Genomic DNA, 15,424 nt, shown 5'->3' on the forward strand with positions numbered 1-15,424 from the left:
TACTGTCACCTCCATGACGCTGACCTGGTTTTGCTGCGGACGGCACTCCGTCTTCCTCTTTGTCTTCTCCTTGGCCTTCTCCGACCCCGGGATTCCCTGCTGGTGGTCTGTGGGGCTTGTGGGGTTGGAGTTGGCCTCTGCACTGGGTCCGGGTGCATCCATGTTGCTCCATTTTGCTACGCACTTCGGATTGTTTCTGGTGTGTTCTCTTTGTAGCTTTTATTGTGCATTTTCCCATCAGACGTGTGGGATTTGCAGGCCTGCCACTGGTTTTCGCTGCTTTTTGTATCAGGATTGGCCTCATCTCCATTTTTTTTGAGTTTGTGTTTCGCATTTTTGCGACATGGCGTTGATTTTAATGTGGTCATTTGACACGTTATCTGCAAACTATCACATATTACCACTGTGTTTTGAATAATTAGTTAACATGGTGTAATTTTACTGCGATAGACTGCGATGTTGAGAGTTGCTTAAACTTACTTTTGCAATGGTTTTCACATATTCTTGAGAATATGCCCCTCTTTGTGCTGTTCTTTAATTTTCAATAGCAAATTCCCATAACGAAGATTGTTACTGACAAAGTAAAATAAAATCAACCCTGATGAGCTGAGAGTTTTCTCCCATCCAATGTACGTTCATTCTTTTGTTCCCTCTTTGGCGCTGGCAGCTTTCCTCAGCAGTCCTGAACAGGAAAAGTGTATGTATGAAAGATAGCTTTAATTATAGCAGACAGCATAATTATAGCAAATGTTATGACATTCCGACTAACAACTCTTTGGTCTTGAACAGGACAATTGCCTGGTCAGAGCATCTTAACTCTAAGGCAATATTGAGCCTTGGTACGCTACATACTGATCAGAGAAGAGTTTCATATATTTTTCTAAGAGATGCTCAATAAACTTTCTAGAATTTTTTTTAATGTTTCTATTTCTACAGTGCTTTATTATGACGGAAGTATTTGACAATGAAGAAACATCACCAAATAAAGACTTGCATCCCAATTTTTTGGGTTGTAGCAGTCAAAATGCTACGCAATGGCAATAATACCCACTTCATAGGTAGACAAGGTGATTTTTTTCCTCGCACATTGTGAAGAAGTTGGGAAATTTTGCATTCCACTTGACAATTTGCGAAGTTTTCCAACTTTACATGAAGCTAAACTGTGCTCTATTCACCCCCATTTCCTTCAACCTGGCACGGACAGTACTTCGGGATATAGGTAATTCTGTTTACCTCATTACACTCAGAGTTGCTCTAGCCACGAGTGGCACGAGGGAACACAAATATTTGCCACTCAACAGCGGCATCATCTTTCCCGCTTCTCTAAACCCACCTTTGGTCTCCACTTGTAATTAACACCTTCGATGCTCATGACGAGCTGAGCTCGTCATGAGTTACGCCTCTCGTACGCTCATGACGAGCTCAGCTTGTCATGTAACGCGGGTTTTTTAAAAGTGCCGCGCACAGCGGGAAAACCGCTAGCGCGCATGCGGTTAAGAGTGGATAAATGCATAGGTAGTTTACTATTACCACAGAAAACACAGCAGCAGCTCATTATCAGGGGATTAATTAGGCAGCCCAAGCAGCCTCCTGTGAGGCCCCACATTCTGCCTATTGCTTCTCTCCTGCCAATTTTTCAAATTTGGCAGTGTTCATGAAAACACAAGTTTCATGTTTTCATGAACACTGCGAGAGCACAGGTCAGCCTTCTCTACCACGTCACCAGGCTCCTGATGACAGGAGAAGGAGGCGAGTGCTGAGAGGGCAAAGGCATGTTCCAGCTACAGAGAGCTGTTAAAACACAACAATGTAGCTGGATGTCTGGATTGTGCATGTCTGAGGGGAGTAGTTCAATGAAAATGCCCTCACACATTCACAATCCTTTTTATTTGGCAGACATACTGCACATGTTTCAGTGCACCCCTGACACCAATGAAAAGCTACACAGGATAACAGGGGAAGGATCCCCAGGACTATCCCAGCTTCTAATAGGACTATGCTTCCAGTCCCACCAAAAAGCTGAGAGAGGGATTGAGGTGGATCTTCTCCTTCTCAAACCTGCCCTTGCTGCTCCGTTTGGCTCCTCTTTGGGAATCATGACTACTCTGCTGCTGCCATGCAGCCTCTGAGTTGCCAAATAAGTAAGCAAGGTAAGTAAATACATGTTATTTCTCTATGCATGTGTTTATGTGAGTAATTGAGAGTAAATGGGATTGAGTGAAAGTGTGTATGTGAGCGTGTCTGAGAGTGGCAATGAGAATTAAACTCAGTGAGAATCTGAGTTTGACAGTGTGTGTGAATAAGTGAAAGGGAGCACGAAGAAGAGAGTGAAGGAAGGATTGTGAGTGTGCTGGAACAAGTGATTGATTGGAGGTAGTGAGAGAGAGTGGAAGTGAGTCTGGGGTGGAGCTATCAATTGTGTAGCAGGGGTAGTTGCATCAGGGCCCAAATTCAGTGAGTCTGTGTAAGTATGTTAGTAAGTGAGAATGAGATCCTGTGACATTTAGAATGTTTGTGTGGGAGTAACAGTGAGTGTAAATGAGTGAGTGAGAAAATGTGAATTAGAGTGAGTGAAGTGGAAGAGAGCAAATGTGAGAGGGAGCGACTAAGAGCGAGGCAAATTTTGAAAAAACATAGGTGAACTCCTGGCGGGTATTATGCCCCAGCTCTTTCAACAATCCACAGCTGTCACTCTGGAAAACTTGTAAACATAGACTATTGCCTACTGTTATTTTGGGTGGTTAGATTTTTGCTCAATCCAGTTTGCTCTGTCCCAGATACATGCCTTTTGCCACACACCTAAACATGCCCACACCTGAAATTATGCATCTCAGAACCAGCCACCATCCCACAAACACAATCTCATACTTACATACATATGCATGCACACAGAAACAACCACACCACATTGTGAAACACATATGCACTGAAGTAACAGCTAACTAGAATATACATTATTTGTTCCTTCCTTACATGTCAAACTCTCAATGGGAGCTCAGAGGGAAAATCAGACTGGGTCGCCCTCCACTCAAACATAGACCAACAACAAAAGACCCTGTCCAACGGACGTCAACATGTGTCAGTTACTGAAGAAATAGAACAGTCTATGTGTACTGATACCTATTCCGAACCCCTGCAATTTATGAGGGGACGATTCACTGCACTACGCCCAAGTTTACATTAAAAAAGGCCAGTCTTCCTTGACAGATACACAGAACAACAAATACAAATTGTCTGACCCATCTAGGTCAATAACAGGGATCCACCCCTGCAATGTTGGACCAAATTCTATTTAGAAAAAATGTGCGAGGAACAAGTGACACCTCACGGAAACACCACCAACGGGGTAACTGGTATGTAATTTCCAGACAAGCCCCTGTCTCATCATCGGTAATCACCTGATTCTCAAAGAAAGTAGAAGGAAAGTTTCCAAAACAACCAAAAACTCTGGGTAAACAATGGTTACATTTGGCACTACGTATACGGCTACCCATTGGTGTGTTTACATGCTTTTAACTGTTTTTATGCGCCTGTTTCCTTGGCAGTTAACACAGAACAAGTGTCCAAGAGTGGAGTGGCAGCATATAGTGCAGCCCTGATGAAACTGCCAAAATTGATGTGGCAGTGAAACATGTCGGCATTGGCAATAGGTAATGGTATGCATGAATAGCTACCAGCCTTTTTATATGTACAGCATACACTCATTTCCCTATGAATAAAGTTGGGTAAGGGAACTGGATGCTGTGTTTTATGCACCTATTTATGTTGTGTGTTTGTCACTAGCAGATGCTTCTGCTTTCCACTGTTTGTTACACGTTTTTGGTTGTTTGTTTTGGACACTTTCCTTCTACTTTCTTTGAGAATCAGGTGACTACCGATGATGAGACAGGGGCTTGTCTGGAAATTAAATACCAGTTACCCCGTTGGTGGTGTTTCCGTGAGGTGTCACTTGTTCCTCGCACATTTTTTCTAAATAGAATTTGGTCCAACATTGTAGGGGTGGATCCCTGTTATTGACCTAGATGGGTCAGACAATTTGTATTTGTTGTTCTGTGTATCTGTCAAGGAAGACGGGCCTTTTTTAATGTAAACTTGGGCGTAGTGCAGTGAATCATCCCCTCATAAATTGCAGGGGTTCGGAATAGGTATCAGTACACATAGACTGTTCTATTTCTTCAGTAACTGACACATGTTGACGTCCGTTGGACAGGGTCTTTTGTTGTCGGCCTTCCTTACATCTACCTATTGCTGCCTTTGGTTCCACAGTAAGTGATTGATGCTATGGTTATTGACCCATGTCAAGGAACTCCCGGTCTCCGGTGGCGCGATGTGGTACTGCCGCACAGAACGGCAGAGAAGTCCGGAGGTAGTTAGCGGATCCAGGACTACCAGTACGAGCATGCGTAGCGCGATCAGCGCGCGTACGAGAAACAGCTACAAAAGGCGCACAGGAGCAAGGGAAGGCGTCGGATATTGAGGTGTTTGCCGCGTCACTGCTGGGGTTTTCGGATTCCGGTGTACATCCGAGAGGTACTCACCACCGGAAAGACAAGTGCACACTAGCCACAGTGAGTAGTGTTTGAAGGTGGAGCGGCTGTTCCCTTCCCTGCTCGCTGTGCCCTATGGTCGAGTGCCCGGCTGGGCATTCCCGAGGGGGTGTTCCAACAGCACGCTAGCCACAGTGAGTAGTGTTTGTAGGTGGAGCGGCTGTTCCCTTCCTTGCTCTCTGTGCCCTATGGTCGAGTGCCCGGCTGGGCGTTCCCGAGGGGGTGTTCCAACGATATCCTGCGCTACTGTCCAGTGTAACGAGTCAACCCCATAAGCCATTCGAACGGTATTGTCGGTCGTTGTTCTGCACAGTGCCCTCCGCAGGGGAATACCGGGACTGGTATTCATGCGGAGGACGGTTGGATCGAAGCCCTACAGAAGGAACAGGGCGGCTAATGGGTATCGTTATGCATATTGTTTCTTTCTTGGTTGACTACCGATAGTGGGGTTTCCACACACTGCAAGACTGTTTATCACTATTCTCATTGTCCTCTATACTTTCTTTATTAAAGGTTGCAGGGAAGCACACCTAAAACACTGTTGTTGTGTGGTCATTTGTGTCTCCCCGATCCCGAGAACTTGGGAAGATTACTCAATATCCGACCCTTAAACAAACCGTCTTCTCCTGATCGAGGTGAGTGTACCATGGCCACCTTGGATGACGTCTTGGCTGCCTTGGCGTCTGTCCAAGCTGAACTGAATGCATCCAGACAAGAAACCGCGGATTTAAGGGCCAGAGTAGATGCCGGTCAACGGAATCCCTTTGATGCGTGAAGCCAGGCTGTGTCCCCGCCTCCTGCGGTTGTGGTGGAAATGCCCGTCGCTGTGCCCCTGGCCACAACGGAGAGGTACAGCGGAGACCCTGATACTGTACAAGTCTTCCTAACACAGGTGGCATTGCACCTGTCCTGCAAACCCAAGGCATTCCCCACCAGCCAGGCAAGGGTAGCCTTTCTCATTTCATATCTGGTGGGGAACGCCGCGCAATGGGCTGTTCCCTTGGTGGCCAGAGATGACCCTCTCCTTTGCGACTGGGGGGCCTTTCGTGAAGAGTTCCTGAAAGTATTCGATAGGCGTGCTGACTCCTATACCGCTGACAGAGAACTACTGGAGCTGCGCCAGGGCAACAATGATCTGGTTCATTACTTAAATGCGTTCCGACGTTTGGTGGCCGAGACTAAATGGCCGCTCTCAAAGCAAACGGCGATATTCCATCAAGGGTTGAGCGATGATCTCAAAGACGTGGTAGCCCAGATTGACCCACAGCCCAAGACCTGTGAAGGTCTCATCAGCTTAGTACTTCGCTTGGATCACCGCTTAGGAGAACGTAAAGGGGACCACAAGAGGAAAGGGAAATCGCTTCCTTCCTATGTGTCGCAAGGAAACGCCGAATCCAACAACTCCGCAAAGGCTGAACCCATGGATATTGGAGCCATTCAGGCCAGTTTAACCGCCACAGAAAAAGAAGCACGCCGCAAACAAGGCCTCTGTTTATACTGCGGCAAGGAGGGACACTATGTGCGCGTGTGCCCGGCTAAACCAAAGAATAGCCGATTCAGGGCCAACAGGACTGTAAATGCAGCAGTTGACGTCCCGGCGGAAAACTAACGGACTCCCAGAACAGAGAAGGGGCCTCTAGGAGTCGTTTATATATCCCTTCTTTATCACGCTTTGCTCGGGTATGGCAGCAGCACCTGTACATCACCGTTATGGTCTCCGTGGATACACGGTGGATTCCGATAGAAGCCATGGTCGATTCAGGGGCCACGGGGCTCTTCATGGATAAAGAGGAGGCTCTGCGATTGGGCATTGCCCTCATACCCAAAGAGACACCGGAGGAGGTCTATGCAGTGGACGGGAAGAGGCTGGTGACCGGACCGATCGGATATCATACAGGGGTAATACCCGTGAGATTCGGGGAACTGCACAAAGAGGGGATAGACTACAGTATCATCAGAGCGCCGCAATATAGGGTCATACTGGGTTTACCGTGGCTCGAAAAACACAACCCTTCTGTTGATTGGGTAGCGCACACGGTTGTGATGACATCTCCGCATTGTCATCAGCATTGCGGGCAGCAGAAGGGTTCTGCTAACGGACCAAGGTTGGTTCACAGAGTCGCCACGGCGGCGGAGAAAGAGGTAGTCCTACCCAGGGCATACAGCGACTACACAGACGTCTTCGACGACGTGCAAGCCGAGGTCCTTCCTCCACACAGGATGTATGACTGCCAAATTGACTTGGTTCCAGGCGCGTGTGTACCCAGTAGTAGGCTATACGCCTTAACGGAGCCAGAGAACCTCCACCTCCGTTCCTACCTCGACAAACTCCTGGGGCTGGCGTTCATCAGACGCTCCTAATCCCCGGCAGCCATGCCCCTTTTCTTCATCCCTAAGGCCAACGGTGAATTGAGGGCGTGTGTGGACTTCAGGGCATTGAACGCTATTACCGTAAAAAATCGGTACCCCTTGCCACTCATTAGTGTCTTGCTGGAACACGTAAAGAAAGCCAGGGTCTACACAAAGCTTGACCTCAAAGGGGCATACCATCTAGTGCGCATGAGGGAAGGCGACGAGTGGAAGACGGCGTTCAAGACCAGATTCGGCCTCTTCGAATACCTAGTCATGCCGTTCGGACTCTGCAATGCCCCTGCGGCCTTCCAGTACTTCTTGAACGAGGTTTTACGTGACATTCTGGATGTGTACGTGGTGGTGTACATCGATGATATCCTCATCTATTCCAACACGGAGGAGGAACACGTACAACATGTGTCCACGGTACTCCGGAATCTCAGAGACAACATGCTGTTCTGCAAGCTCAGCAAATGCGACTTTCACGTCACGTCCGTGGAGTTTCTCGGAGTGATGCTGAGCCCGGAGGGACAGGAGATGGCCGAGCGTAAGGTTAGGGCTGTAGAGGAGTGGCCTACACTGCGGGGAGTGAAGGACGTACAATGCTTTATTGGGTTTGCCAATTTTTATCGTCGATTTATCGACGGGTTCTCTGGGCTGGTGGCCCCGATTACTCAGCTTCTGCGGAAGTCGCAGTCCTTCGTGTGGACTCCAGAGGCGCAGGCAGCCTTCGTGGCTCTGAAGAAGGCGTTTATTTCCGCACCCATCCTAGCTCATCCCAACCCAGAGTTACCCTATGTTGTGGAAGCGGATGCCTCGGAAGTCGCCGTGGGGGCCATTCTGTCACAACGGCACCAACACACCAGAGCACTCAATCCAGTGGCCTTCATGTCCAGGAAGCTGAACGACATGGAACGTAATTACCACATCGCAGAGAAGGAGCTGTTAGCCATCTGGGAGGTGTTCGCGGAATGGAGACACCTGTTGATGGGAGCCAGGCATGTGGTAACCGTGTACACAGATCACCGCAACCTGCAATTCATGACGGCGGCTAGACACCTGTAGCCCAGGCAGATGAGGTGGATGGTTTTCTTCTCCGGCTTCCACTTCCACATCACGTATCGGCCTGGCACACAAAACAGGAAAGCGGACGCCCTCTCTCGCCAATCCTCTGTTGCGGTACCAAGGACGACCCCGGTGCACTCTATCATCCGTCCGGATGCGGTGCTAGGGGTGATACAGCCAGACACGTTCCTAAGAGGGATTCAGAGGGGGATACGTTCATTTACCTGGAGAAGCTGGCTCTTGAGACACGGAGAGTGGCAGGTGAAGGACGGGATACCCGTGAACGGGAGCCGCTTGCTGATACCAAGTCCTCGGCTCCGGAAGCAAGCCTTCGAGTGGTGTCACGTCTCACCCTGTGCGAGCCACCTTGGGTTCGAGAAAACTGTGGCCAGTCTAGGGAGGCATTTCTGGTGGCCGTCCTTGAGAGCGGATGTTCGATGGTGGGGTGAAGCCTGCACTATCTGTGCTGCCATGAAATCGGATCACAGTCGCCCGCAAGGCTTACTGCGGCCTCTTCCTACACGCAACAAACCTTGGGAGAACATTTCCCTGGACTTTGTCGTGGGGTTAGCAGCGGACCAAGGCTGCACAGCTATCTTAGTCGTGGTGGACTACCTTACCAAGATGGGGCACTTCATAGCCTGTAAACAGGTGCCCTCGGCTGGCCAACTGGCTTTGCTCCTGTTGAGGAACGTGGTGCGTTTGCGCGGTCTGCCCAGCCTGATCGTGTCTGACAGGGGAGCGCAGTTCACTGCCCAGTTCTGGAGGACGTGGTGTTCGGCGTTGCACATCACCTCGGCTATGTCTACTAGCTACCACCCTCAAACAGACGGCCAGATGGAACGCCTGAACCAGTCCCTGAAGCAGTACCTGCGTTGTTTTATGGATCAGGGGAAAGAGGAGTGGGTGGATCTCCTGTGGCTTGCGGAGATAGCCTATAACAATGCTACGCATAGCTCCACTAAGGCATCCCCTTTTTACAGCAACTACGGCCATCACCCAAGGTTCTTGCCGTTTCTGCACCCTGTCAGGGACCGGAGGGTGCCTGAGACTTCCGAGAGGGTGGCGCGCATCAAGGAATCACTGCTGATGTCGAAGAAATGCTTGGAAGCAGCTAAGGCCGCGTACAAAACGTCGGCGGACAAGAGGCGGTGGCCTGGGCCTCTGTATGCCGTCGGGGATTACGTCTGGGTGTCCACCAGGAACCTGCGGTTTCACAAACACAGCGTATTTCATCCCCGATACATCGGACCCTATCGCATCACTCGGTGCATCAGCCCTGTGAACATGAAGTTGGATCTTGCTGGACACATGCGGATCCACCCGGTGTTCCACGTTTCCCTGCTGAAGCCATCGGCCCCTGGTCGACACCGCCGCCCATGCCGGTGGAGGTGGACGCAGATGTCGAATATGAAGTGGCTTGCATACGAGATTCCAAATGGAGGAGTGGCAAGCTGTGGTATCTTGTGGCCTGGAAGGGGTATGGCCCGGAGGAACAGTCGTGGGAACCGGCTTCTGGTGTTCATGCACCTCGACTGGTGTCTGCGTTCCATAGGAAGCATCCTGCCTGCGCGGGCCCCGTGGGGAGGGGTTGATGGGAGGAGGATGTACTGTCAAGGAACTCCCGGTCTCCGGTGGCGCGATGTGGTACTGCCGCACAGAACGGCAGAGAAGTCCGGAGGTAGTTAGCGGATCCAGGACTACCAGTACCAGCATGCGTAGCGCGATCAGCGCGCGAACCAGAAACGCCTACATAAGGCGCACAGGAGCAAGGGAAGGCGTCGGATATTGAGATCCTTGCCGGCCTCCTTGTTTCCTGTTTGGACCTTGCTGGTTGTGGACGCCGGACCGGCACTGTTTGTGATTCCAAATAACCTGTTTTCGAAACAACAGATCCGCGACGGAGGTAAGACGTGCAGCTGCACGTCTTCCCGACATTCAAGAGGAGTCTTGGTAGAGTGTTGGTTTCTACGCTCCCAAGACAGGATTGAGCAGAGATGCACACCACGGAGGTGTTTGCCGCGTCTCTGCTGGGGTTTTCGGATTCCGGTGTACATCCGAGAGGTACTCACCACCGGAAAGACAAGTGCACACTAGCCACAGTGAGTAGTGTTTGAAGGTGGAGCGGCTGTTCCCTTCCCTGCTCGCTGTGCCCTACGGTCGAGTGCCCGGCTGGGCATTCCCGAGGGGGTGTTCCAACAGCACGCTAGCCACAGTGAGTAGTGTTTGTAGGTGGAGTGGCTGTTCCCTTCCTTGCTCGCTGTGCCCTATGGTCGAGTGCCCGGCCGGGCGTTCCCGAGGGGGTGTTCCAACGATATCCTGCGCTACTGTCCAGTGTAACGAGTCAACCCCATAAGCCATTCGAACAGTATTGTCGGCCGTTGTTCTGCACAGTGCCCTCCACTGGGGAATACCGGGACCGGTATTCATGCGGAGGACGGTTGAATCGAAGCCCTACAGAAGGAACAGGGCGGCTAATGGGTATCGTTATGCATATTGTTTCTTTCTTGGTTGACTACCGATAGTGGGGTTTCCACACACTGCAAGACTGTTTATCGCTATTCTCATTGTCCTCTATACTTTCTTTATTAAAGGTTGCAGGGAAGCACCCCTAAAACACTGTTGTTGTGTGGTCATTTGTGTCTCCCCGATCCCGAGAACTTGGGAAGATTACAACCCACATCTTGTTGGAAGAAAGTTGACTTCTTCAGATGAATTTCATCAGCATCTGTGCTTTTTAGGTTTACAAAATAAAAAATATTTACTAATGGTGTTCTCCTTGCTCACAGTCGTGTATAACCTTTTCTGTTGTGACATTTCACATATCTTCCCATTATTTATCATTGGCATATCAATGTCCTTTTCACCCAGCATTTGAAAAACCCAGGGTAGGTCTTTCATATCATACCTATTGGGAACCCAACACATCGTATGTATAATCTCCAACTGTATCATGTTACCACTTCTTCTATCCCAAACACACCTTGAACGCAATCCTTAGATATGCAATCCGCCCTTCTCCAACCTCTCCCCTACACCAACATGCCCTACATTCAATGTATAACAGTAGAATTTTATTCCACCTTGAATATTCTGCAAAATGATCTATGTTGTGGGTGGAAGGTTACGAGTGAGTGTTGGGGTGATGGAAATAAAATCCTTGAAGGCTAATGGGATACCACAGCTGGTAGAAGACATCCTAAAGGAATTGGATGGGGAACTGAATGGTATACTCTAGGGGGCAGTGTTACTGAGGCAAAACATCCCATCATATAGGACATCGTCAGATACTAGTCATCCAGGAATTTGGCCAGGAATGTAAGTTTCCTTTCTTCAACTCACGAGAATTTTGGTATTTAGGAATTGATTTTTAGTATTGATTTGATGATATCAGTCATTTTCAGAGTAACTTATGTGTTCTTTGTGCTATGCTGCCTAGATTCCTCTTACCAAAATCATTAAGGGGGTGTTAGAATTACTCTAGCATATGAAAGTAGAGATCACCAGTCTAAACATGATGCAATGTAACCTCCAATAGTGTCTAGTACCAAGGTTTCAAGTTATCAAATCACCCCGTTATCTGAAAGGCACTGATATTGAAATATCCAGTGGCAGAAGCATCATTAAGTACTGCAGGACTGTGACTGTTAGTGGGCCATGTTCCTGGATATTGTCCCGATCCTCCCCCACATTTCCCATATGAAAGAAATCTCATCAATAGAGTGACTGGAAAAAAACAATGGCTATAGGGTATTCTTGTGGAGCCAATGATATTTGTGTTCTGGTGACTGGTTGTGCTGCATTATCTACAGATTTAACCTCCTCAGCATCACAACCATCGAGCTTAGTATCCTGTATATCACCAGTGAATTGATGTGCATGTTAGATAACATATTTCATGTATCTCTATCAGGCAGGGGCCTCCTCCGTGTGTCCCACATTAGGTAATGCCTACCACTGCCGAGGGGGCAGTTTTTGACTAGCAGCTCGCTGCACGGGACTCGAGTGACCAGGAGTCCGTGCGTTCTTGCAGCTGCGAGGAGCCCCGCCGCCACACACACTGGGAGATACGGGACGAGCCGGACGAAGCCCGGACAAAGGGCGGGCCGTCTGTGGCCGTCCGGGGCTGGACGTGGCTGGGCTGAGCCACGGACCCTGGCAGTGCAGACCCATCATCTACTCTGTGAGACTTTTAACCTATTCAGTATTAAGGACATCGAGTTGTTATAATTGTATTATTATGTCCATTCAACTATCTGTGTGATTCATGATAGCTTCGGTGCTTTTATTTATTACGTGTTAAGTAGGTTTTAAAGCTCTAATTATGTCTAAATCTAAAAATTCAAAAACCCCTTCAGTGCCAGCCACTCTAGATAACTACTTAGTTAAAGTAGGTAATAAAATCAATAACGAAAGACTACGCTCTTTGAGTCGTGTTAGTCACCCTGTTTCTCCCTCTTCCCTGTCAACCTCTTTAGGTACACCAGCTATAGGCAATAGCCATGATTTTGGCACACTGGATGTAATAAATAGCAATATACCAGTGTTACCGGCCCCTAATCAGGTTGTGTTGGACGATTCCTCTTATACCCCATAACAACTTTTTCCGGCCCGAAGAGTAGTCAGGGCCTGTCGGAAAATACCTTTTAAATTGAATTCTGAGCAATTTGATCTGTTGGTCAGCATCATCGATGCTAAATTTGATAAGATAATTAAACCTCTAGTGGCCAAATTAGATTAGATGTCTAAAGAAGTACTCAGATTGGGTGACCTTCTGGATACCCATATTACCCAGGCTGGAATTCCCAAGGCCAGCGAGGCATGCACTAAGGTAAGGAAAGATGTAGCAACACGACCTGAGGAGGGGACTAGGGTTAGCAAAATAGTTACTCCAGTTCAACCGCCCTCAGCGAGCCAAGAAAATCATGTAACCACAGTAGCTGATAATAATGTGGGGTGGTCAGAAGTGAGGAGAAGGCGTTTTATTAACCTTCCCCCAGATTGTGCCCCCTATGTGGTTGTTTTAACTAATGTACCCCAGGTTGATTCGCACTTGACCCAGCCTGAGCATGAATCCCAGGACTCTGAAAAATGAAACTGTTTCCTGGTTACATAAGCAATGTGGGTTTCCGATTGCTTATCCAATGATATACTAACTAACAGAAGGGTAAACTGGATTGGCAATTCTAGTAAGTATTGCAGGGGGGACTGTGTGATTATTAATTTTAAGCAACCCCACACTTCGCTACAGTTTTGCTCAGAGCAGCTTCCCTTCCGTCTACTGATAATAGTGTGTGTGCACGCCCACTTGGCTTTTTTTATAGCCATCTTATCAATGTGCCTCCCACCGACAGTAGCCAAACAAGGCCATTTTTGCCGATTCAGCGGCCGGGGTTAATCATTCCTCTTCAAAATCGTTTTCATGCCCTAAGTCGCGTGGACTCTAATGACTGACTTAGCATTGACGGCCAGCCCCCCCTGTGCGAGGTTACTAATAATCCAGTGATTGAAATTATCAAAAGTATAACGACCTCGGAGTTAACCAGGGTGGAGGATTCTATACTGGTTAATAACTGCAGGGCTTTATTTAGTGGTAACCAAAGGGAAATTGCCCTAGTGTAATTACGATATCAGATAGGACTAACACAGGGGATAAAGGGATAACAATTGTTAGCTGGAACGTTGCAGGACTGAAATCTAAGGGGAAGGTTCTGGGCTGGCAGAATTTTATTAATGCCCACGAAATCCTCTGTTTCCAGGAGACATGGTGCAGGGAAGAAGTCAATTTTGAGGGCTTTGTTTCATACAATTTGCTTGCCCAGGGCACTGGACCAGACAGAGCCAAAGGGGGTTTACTGACATTAGTCTCAATCAATCCTCCAATTATAGTAAAAAGGCACATAACTGTGGGAGAACATGCCCAGGTTCTCTGGCTGCTAGAGAAACAAGACCACAATATTTTACTGGTAAATTATTATAATAACATTTTTGATAGTTCCAGGGTTGCAGTCATTCACGATCTGGCTAGCGCCATTGAAAATTTAAACCTAGAGGCCAGTGTTTCTTTTGATTTCATCTGGGTTGGTGACTTTAATATCCCATTGTGTAAATTGTCAACTGAAAAAGTTTGTGGATTTATTAATGATGCCGGAGTGGATGACCTGCATTTTGGTCTGAACAACTATGGAGAGGCACTAAACTATCTAATGGGCTGTTATGAGTTGGAAATTTTAGGTCTCCCTAAAGATGAAAATGGACAAAACATCCCGACCTTTAAGAATCAGTATTCTAGTTCAGTTATTGATCATGTGATAGTTTCTTCTAGCATTATTTCTTATTGTGTTCCTCCGAGGATCGAAGTAACTACCTTAAGTGATCATAATCGTATTGTTCTAGAAACTACTTTATGGGGTGAATGTCATGCTAAAGTGGGTACTACGGTTTCCAACGTGGAACCGCATAGACCAAATGGAGTTCGTTTAAGATGGGCAGGGGACAAAGCCAATGAATTAATCGGTTCTATCGTTAGGGATTGTTTAACAGACATTTCTCTTATCCTTGATAACAGCACCGATTCAAAACAGGTTTTAAATGCTTTTAATGACATTAATAAAACTATCAATGCCAGGTTCACTAAACCCAAAGGTGGACATTGTAGAAATGGACCGGGTTGGTTTGACCATCTGTGTACTAGTTTATTAACTAAATTAAAAGTAGCCCTTGCTAATAAACCTAGGGACACCGATTCTGTAACTAAATTAAGACTAGAATATAAGCTTGCTTTAAAGCGGAGGAAGAGTGAGCTACAGCAGTTGGCATGGGATTCCCTTAATCAAGCAGCCGAACTATCTAATAGTACTCTGTTTTGGGCTACTGTTAACTCTCCTTTTCTTAAGGATGAGAATATCCCAGTGCTAACTTCTAACGTCCCGAGTGACGGTTGGATTGCTCATTTCTCAAATATTTTTTACTCTAACAGCAGTATGGGTACCAACCCGAATAGATGGCCTGTTTTACCTTTGGATATGACAGCTAGTGAGGTTGAATCTGGCATACACGCTAGCAAGGGGGGGAAAGCCCAGGGACCGGATGGGGTGCCCATAGACGTGTATAAAACAGCCCCCGAGATGTGGAGCCCTCTTTTAGCTATTGTTTTTAATGCTGCTATATGTGCCGAGGCCCCCGATACTTGGGGGGAATCAATCATTATCCCGATACACAAAAAGGGCAGCTGGTCTGATGTTAAAAACTATCGACCTATCTCTCTTCTTGACTCCTCAGTTAAGATTATGAGTAGAGTTTTGTTAGTGAGGTTGGAGGAATGGGCCGAGCAAGAGGGTATCCTTGCCGATAGCCAGTATGGATTTAGAAAGGGCCGGGGTACACTCGATCAGTGTTTAAACCTAGACCTATTGATCGGGAAATACACTGAAGCCAAATCAGGCTCTACCTCACTCTAC

Source organism: Lissotriton helveticus, chromosome 10 (genome assembly GCF_964261635.1).
Source record: "Lissotriton helveticus chromosome 10, aLisHel1.1, whole genome shotgun sequence".
NCBI lineage: Eukaryota > Metazoa > Chordata > Amphibia > Caudata > Salamandridae > Lissotriton > Lissotriton helveticus.